Below are 7822 nucleotides of genomic sequence, written 5' to 3' on the forward strand. Positions count from 1 at the left end.
TATTAGGCTATATGAATTTAACGTCAAATAGGCTTTAATAAAAAGCTTATTACAACATTCATTATTTTTTTTAGCTCAAAAGGCAGGCATGTAGTTGACTGTGATCTAACATATGTTTACTTGTTTAAGGTTGTTTCAGCACAGTTATAAAGATTTTCATGAATAAAAGTATGTCACTTGTGAAATGTGATCCCCTGTTCTTTTGTGAGCCTGTTCCTGCATTTAATACAGTTGATGGCCCAGCACTGGGTGCCAGAGGTGGCTCTGTTGCTTCTGGTTCTGTCTAGTTGCTGCCGCTGCCATTTCTGGGATTCAGTACATAGCAATGGCGCCCTACTTGCACGCGCCAATCACGTGGCTGCCCAATCTCTCCCTCTATATCTATGGTGTTAATCATTGGTTTAGATAATATCAACCACTTGACTGGCACAAGTGACAAATGTTGGCACACACCGTGTGGAGTCCAGTACAGTAAGAAGAGAGAGAGATCTAGGTAATTGTGTTTAAAATTGGATAAACTGGATGATCTGGAAATTGTCACCAATGTTAGTGTAGTGGGCACACTACCATGCAAAAGCAGATTACTGGAAAGACCCATTGAGGTAATGATGTTTCTGTTCCATAACACAAGAGGCACAGTGAATACAGTGGCTGGCATATCCAGAGAATATAGGGGATATAAGGGAAATACTGTTCATTAAGAGTCAGCACTGAGTCCTTGGTTATCATAGTAATGGAGAGGCTACAAAAAAAAAAAAAAAAAAATGCCCCCCCCTACCGGCCTTGGACTATCTGTTTGTAGATTACGTGTTGACAGCAGATTCAAGTCATAGATGTATTTAAAAGATTAAATCTTGATACAGAAAATTATTGAAAATCAGTGTAAGATGGGAAAAAAGGGGAAGCCAGTATGTTATGGATGGATGTATGATATTTAGGGCAAAAGCCCAGGCACTGGGGTCAAGAAGGCCATTCAGCGCCGTAATGGATAGAAAATAAATTGTTAAAGTTATGAATTCATGAAGGAAATGATTAATAAATAAAATGAAGTGATGTGACCAATAAATAAGGGTATGAAGTTTAATGAATGATGTGCTATATGCACAAAAAATTTAATAACATTAAAATTCTACGGGATGTAATAAATTATTAAATAAAATTAAATATCGTTAAAAATTTTAATACACTTTAAAAAAGAGATGACAGCAGAAATATCTGCTTCATCTCCCAAAATATCAGACAGGGATTTACCCTGAAAATATCTCTCTTTGGTTAAAATATCTGGGGCAGACCACCAGAATGTGCTCCACTGTTAGTGTCTCGTCACAGTAAGCACACTCTGGAGGGCTGCTTCCTTCTAAAATAAACTGATGGGTTAGACGAGTGTGCCCAATCCTTAATCTGGTTAAAATAACCTCTGCTCGTCTGTCAAGTTGGAATGACGAAGACCACGGTAGTATATTATCCCTAATATTTCTATATTTCTTATTATTGGCAAGAAGGGGAGAAGTCCACCTTTCTTGCCATTTACTTAAAACATAAGATCTAATGGGACCTTTTAGATCTGTATGAGGCACTTTTCTGAAAGAGGTTTCTGATAAAATACTAGCAGCTTTCGCTTCCCTGTCTGCCATCTCGTTTCCGCGAATCCCCACGTGAGAAGGGACCCAACAGAAAGAGACTGATTTACGTCAACAATGTATACGAAAAAGCCACTCCTGAACTTTTTGAATTAATGGATGAAAGCTATTAAATTTTTTAATAGCTTCTAAGGTGCTTCTAGAGTCTGAGTATATGACAAAATTAGAGTCACTACTTTGAAAAACTAAATCTAGGGCAGAGAATACGGCTGCTAATTCGGCAGTAAATATTGATGCAGAGTCAGGTAATTTAGCTGTGTACGCTGTATCACCAAGGATAACAGCGCAACCAACACCACTATCTGACTTTGATCCATCTGTATAGATCTTTGTAAAATTAGTATGGGTAACATCGTGCTCTAAGAATTTTCCCCTAATCTCTTCTTCAGTGCAGTCCTTTTTGTTACACAGTTTCTTACATACTGATGCTTCTGGGATAAGCCATGGAGGATTTACAGGATATTCTACTTCCAGGACATTCTGGGATTTAAGATGATTAAATTTAACATTCTCATTCAGTCTAATTTGGAATGGTTTAGAAACTCTTGTACCAGAAAAACTTTGAGAGTCTGTTTCCTTTAGTGCTTGAAAGGAGGGATTTTTGGGAGCACTTTTCATTCTAGCTATGTGTCGCAACCCTAGCTCTTGCCTTCTTAGATCAAGGGGTAAATGATCTGTGTCGACATATATGCTTTCAACAGGCGAAGTTCTAAAAGCCCTTGAGCATATTCTCAACCCCATGTTGTGTACAACATCCAGTTCCTTTAGCTTGGTTTTACAGGCTGAGGAATAAATCTGACAGCCATAGTCTGGCTTAGATCGACACAGTGAGTCATATAGCCTCAGAAGGGATTTCTTATCAGCCCCCCAACTAAATCCAGAAACAACCTTTAAAATATTCATAGATTGTTTAACATTAAACTTTAGGGCATTTATGTGGCTAGCCCATGTTAATTTATGGTCAATAGTCATCCCCAGAAATTTAACTTCACTCGTAAGGAAGGATGGACCCTTTTAAACTAAGTGTGGGAACCTCTTCCACACGCCGGCACCTGGTGAATCTTACTGCAACTGTTTTGGAAGAGGAGAATTTGAAACCATTCTCATCAGCCCACTTAGTAATAGCATTAATAGACCTTTGCAAATGTTTACATACAGACAAGGAATCATATCCTGTGCAGTATATTGCAAGGTCATCGACAAAAAGCGAGCATTTAACAGGGAGTGAGATTTTTTCAATCACACTATTTATTGCCACTGAAAAAAGTGTTACACTTAAAACGCTTCCTTGGGGAACTCCTTCCTCCTGCATAAAAGGTTGGGAGAAGGAGTTTCCCACTCTTACCTTAAAAAGTCTGTCTGTTAAAAAGGAATATATAAACCTGACCATTCTTCCACATATGCCCATCTTGTGCAATTGTTTCATGATACCAATTCTCCAGGTAGTGTCATATGCTTTCTCCAAGTCAAAAAATATGCCAACGGTCTGACACTTTTTGGCGAATCCTTGCTGGATTTGGTTGGTCAGCCTCAGCAAGGGATCAAGGGTGGAGCGGTTTTTTCTGAAACCAAATTGAAATGGCGATAGTAATCCTTTGGTCTCCAGGTGCCAAACCAGTCTAGTATTTATCATTTTCTCCATCAGCTTTACATACACAGCTGGTAAGAGCTATTGGTCTATAGCTGGTGGCTTGGGAAACATCTTTATTAAGCTTTTTAACAGGGACAATTATGGATATTTTCCAGTCCTTGGGTAAAATTCCTGTTTCCCATATTTTGTTTATAATCTTCAGTAAATATTTTTTGGCATCATCTGGGAGGGTTTTCAGCATTTCATATATGATTGTATCCTCACCTGGAGCTGTGGATTCACTTGAGGAGAGCGCCTCACGAAGTTCTCTTAGGGAAAATTTTTAGTTGTATGGTTCAGATTTTCCCGAATCAAACTTCAGGCACATTTCAGAATTCATAATTCTTTGAAATTCTGGAGAATAATTGTTAGGGCTGGAAACTTTAGAAAAGTGTTTTCCTAGCTCATTGGCAACTTCAGTGGGCTCTGTGATTAGAGAGTCATTTATTTTTAATGAGGGTAATGGTGATGCTACAAATTTTCCACTCAGCTTCCTTATTTTGCGCCACACCACTCTTAGTGGGGTCTTGGAGTTTATTCCATTAATATAGTAAAGCCATTCTCTTTTGGCTTTCTTATAAAAAGCCGCTGCTTGGCTAAAGCACGTTTGTAGATTAATTTAGACTGAGGAGCCACTAGTTTTGTAACGTCTGTAGCATTTCCTAGTCACTTTTCTCAGAATACCACATGTCTTATTCCACCAGGGAACTGCAGGTCTACGAGGTTTGCCTTTTGTTTTTGGAATCGAGCTTTCAGCACTCTTCAAAGTAGATTCAATAAAGTAATCATACGCATCTAGATGAGAATGAAAGGACTCAAACTCCCTATCTAGATTGACACCCTTACTGAATTTATCCCAGTCTGCGTCCTCTACCTTCCACTTAGGTAAAACTTCAGATGGAGCATTCAGAGCATATTTCAAATGGATCGGGTAGTGATCACTTCCATTTAAATCTTCATTAACAGACCAATTAAAATCAAGGTGGATACTAGTTGAAGAAATACTAAGGTCCAGTGCAGAGAAATGATTATCGTGAATGTTGTGGAAAGTCATTGACCCATTATTATACAGGGTAACATCATTCCTGTCAATAAGGTCTTCGATTAATTTCCCTTTACTATCTAAAAACCGACTTCCCCAAAGGGGGTTGTGGGCATTAAAATCACCTAGCAGAAGTAAAGGAGCTGGAAGTTGGTCAATTAACGACTGAATATCTCCAATGTCAGAAGCAAGGTCTGGTGGAAGGTATAAGGAGCCGATTGTTATCCTCTTTTCCAAAATGACTGAAATAGCGACAGCTTGTAGTGTTGTATTTAACTGTATTGTGGAGTGCTGTAGAGATTTATTAATAATTGCAGCACCTCCATGGGCACGATCACCAGTTGGGGGATATGATTTAAATATTGAATAATTTAGTCCAGGATTATAAGCAGAGTTGCCTAACATTGTTTCCTGTAGGCATATAATCCCTGGATTGAATTCATGCATTAAAACTTTAAGGTCTTCTGTATGGGCTCTGAGACCTTTACAGTTCCACTGAAGGATATCGAGCAAGAATGCTAAGGTGGTAAAATGTGCTACTTCCCACTCCTTGGAGGGGAAATACTGTTCCTAGGGTGGAGTGGGAAATTCTCCTTTATAAGAGACTGTTTTCTTAATCCCTTTTCATCTGAATTGGTGTTCAGGGTCTTTGGTTGATCTTCATATATTTTATTATGAACCTGATGTTCAGAATTACTACTGTGGTTCTGTGCACCACTAATCCTATTTGTCTTAGGGCGGCAAGACTGAACTGAACTCAGATGTTTTTGTTCTGAAACTACTTTTGGAACCACCTTTCTAGGAGGAGAGATGTCTTCCAAAACACTGAACCCATTTGAAGTTTTTATTAAAAAATTATCATTATTTGGGGAACTATTTCTTGTGCGTTTCTTGGTAGTTGCAACCGTAGTTTTATTATTATTTTTGTTTGTGGCTGTGGCGATTGATGGCTCTAAACTAGCTCTATATAATTGGGATTGTTCCTTTAGCTTATTTTGGTTTGAAGTATTTTCAGAATATTTTCCTGAATTATTGGTTGATTTTGGCACCCTTATTTTTGGAGATGAATCGACAGCTGCGGATGTGGTGGAAGATAAATTTTCTGTGCTTTTGGAAGTACAATTTTTGGTACTGGACTCCAAAGCACTTGCCGACGAAAGTTTCTCACCAGTTTGGAGATTTTCATTATTATTTATAGTTCGAGAAATAGCAGGTTTGTGATATCTGCTATCAGACGCAGTTATTGGTGGTCTTACATTGCTGAAAGTTTTCATAAGTTTTATTACAGAAGCATACGTAGTGTTGGCACTTTTGTTTGCCTCCATTACCGTGCGCTTTGCTTCACTAATGCTGATGTGTTCATTATCTGCCACTGCCAACACTTCTTCTTCAAATTTATATCTGGGACAAGCCCTAGAATTTGGAGTGTGATCACCCTTACAAAGAAAACAGTATCGGGCTGCTTCGCAATCGTCAAAATTATTGTGCTCTGCAGAGCACACAGGACATCTTTTATTATTATTGCAAGAGTTTTGAATGTGGCCATATTCAAAGCATTTGCGACACTGTTTAGGGTTTCTTTTATATTTTTTTACCTGCATCCTCTCATGGCCAACAATGATGGTGTCAGGTAGGTAATTGGAGGAGAAGGTTAAAAGGATAGCTGCATCACCACCCAGTTTTTTTTACATGAGATACACAAGGAGGACATCGATGGAGAATCTCCTCCTCTTTAAAAACATGCAAGTCTTTTGAGTAAACTACTCCTTTCAGTGTATTAAAGAATTTGTGAGATGAAATAGATTCAATATTTCCACTTTCAGGAGGTTTAAAGTTAGATAACAGAACTGCTTGAGTCTCATTTCCAGCTTTTATTAGAAGGTTCTTTCCATACCGTTTTAAATTTCCAATGGGAATGGAACCAACCTTGCTCTCAATGCAGTCAGCAGCTTTTATCAAATTTTTTCCTCCCTCCCTGTAGATAGCAACATGCCATAAAGGGGGAGGAAGAGCTCTGGTACATGGGACTGGTCCATGTTCTTCAGCCTTTGGAACAAAGTCAAATGGCTCATCATTCAAGTTTTTCACTCAAAACACTTTCGTGCTGAGAACTGAGTCATTTAGAATGTGGCCATGGAGTCTGTTGTGCCTCACTAGCTTCCAAGGGAGAGGAAAATTTGACAAAAGCACAAAATGACTGCTTATCTTTTTCTAGAATTAATTTAATTCTTTCCACTTTGCCGAATTGTTTCACTACACTGTATAAACATTCGTAATTTAATGACAAGTTTACATTAGTGCAATAAAGGACCCTATTATTTGAATCAAATCCACCAGATTTATTAACACCCTGGTGTCTCAGTGTTTGGTTCTGTCCAACAGCCAAGCCTGTATCCATGTTCATGCCAGAAGTCGTTGCCAGTGCCGTTAAGTCGTCGGATCCAGGGGAGGGAGAACTAAAAGCCAAATCCATAAGTTTAAACCAGTCCACATGCAAAAGTCCAAAAAGTGCACACCCGACACCCAAGAGCCCCCGCACAGACCCCAACAGCATATCAAAAAGGGCAAACTGGGCAGCTCTACTGCTCAGCTTCCCCACCCCAACACACTCCCAAAGCCCGCGAAGAGACCCCAAGATGCCAAGCATGCACACATCAGACCATCACACACAAACTGGTTCATCCACCCACCCAAAACTGCTTGGTCATATCAAGAGTGTATCGTAGATCAGTCAGGTATTCGCATTCTCCACCAATGGCACAAGTGAGAGTTGACTCCCAACAGTCCACCCCATACTCTACCCTTTCAGGATAGCACCAGTACGCTTGCAGTGGCCCAGGTATAAGCCAATCCGCCTGCTGGGAGTTCTGCCCCCACTAATGGGGAATGACTCCCCACTCCAACCGTACTGGTGGGCTTCCGGACAAAAGCCAGGAGTCCCACCTCCAAAAACCAGCCCCCCCTGGATTCCGATGGGCTGATCCCCGGAGATGGTTCCGCCCTCAAGATAGCAATGGGAAAAATCCCATCACCATCTCTTAGGTCCAAACTATCTCGGGTGGTGACTCAACCATCACAACTCCCACAATTATCTTCGAATGCGAACCCCTTGCAAAAAACGATCCCTTCTCAGACTCACCTAAGCAGTAAAATTTTGCGAATGTGGAAATGTCCACGCCATTTAAACCAAAAACTATGTAGGATGATTCGTCAGGACCTGGGTCCAAAGGCCAGGGTCCCTTAGCCCCTCACCTCGTCAAGGCATCCTACTCGAGTGGGGGAGGGAGGAAGGAAGGAAGGGAGGAAGGAAGGAAGGGAGGAAGGAAGGAAGGGAGGAAGGAAGGAAGGGAGGAAGGAAGGAAGGGAGGAATATAGGAAAGGAGGAAGGAAGGAATATAGGAAAGCGAGGAAGGGAGGAAGGAAGGGAGGAAGGAAGGAAGGGAGGAAGGATGGAAGGGAGAAAGGATGGAAGGGAGGAAGGATGGAAGGGAGGAAGTAAGGAAGGGAGGA

Source organism: Macrobrachium rosenbergii, chromosome 40, assembly GCF_040412425.1.
Source record: "Macrobrachium rosenbergii isolate ZJJX-2024 chromosome 40, ASM4041242v1, whole genome shotgun sequence".
Lineage (NCBI taxonomy): Eukaryota > Metazoa > Arthropoda > Malacostraca > Decapoda > Palaemonidae > Macrobrachium > Macrobrachium rosenbergii.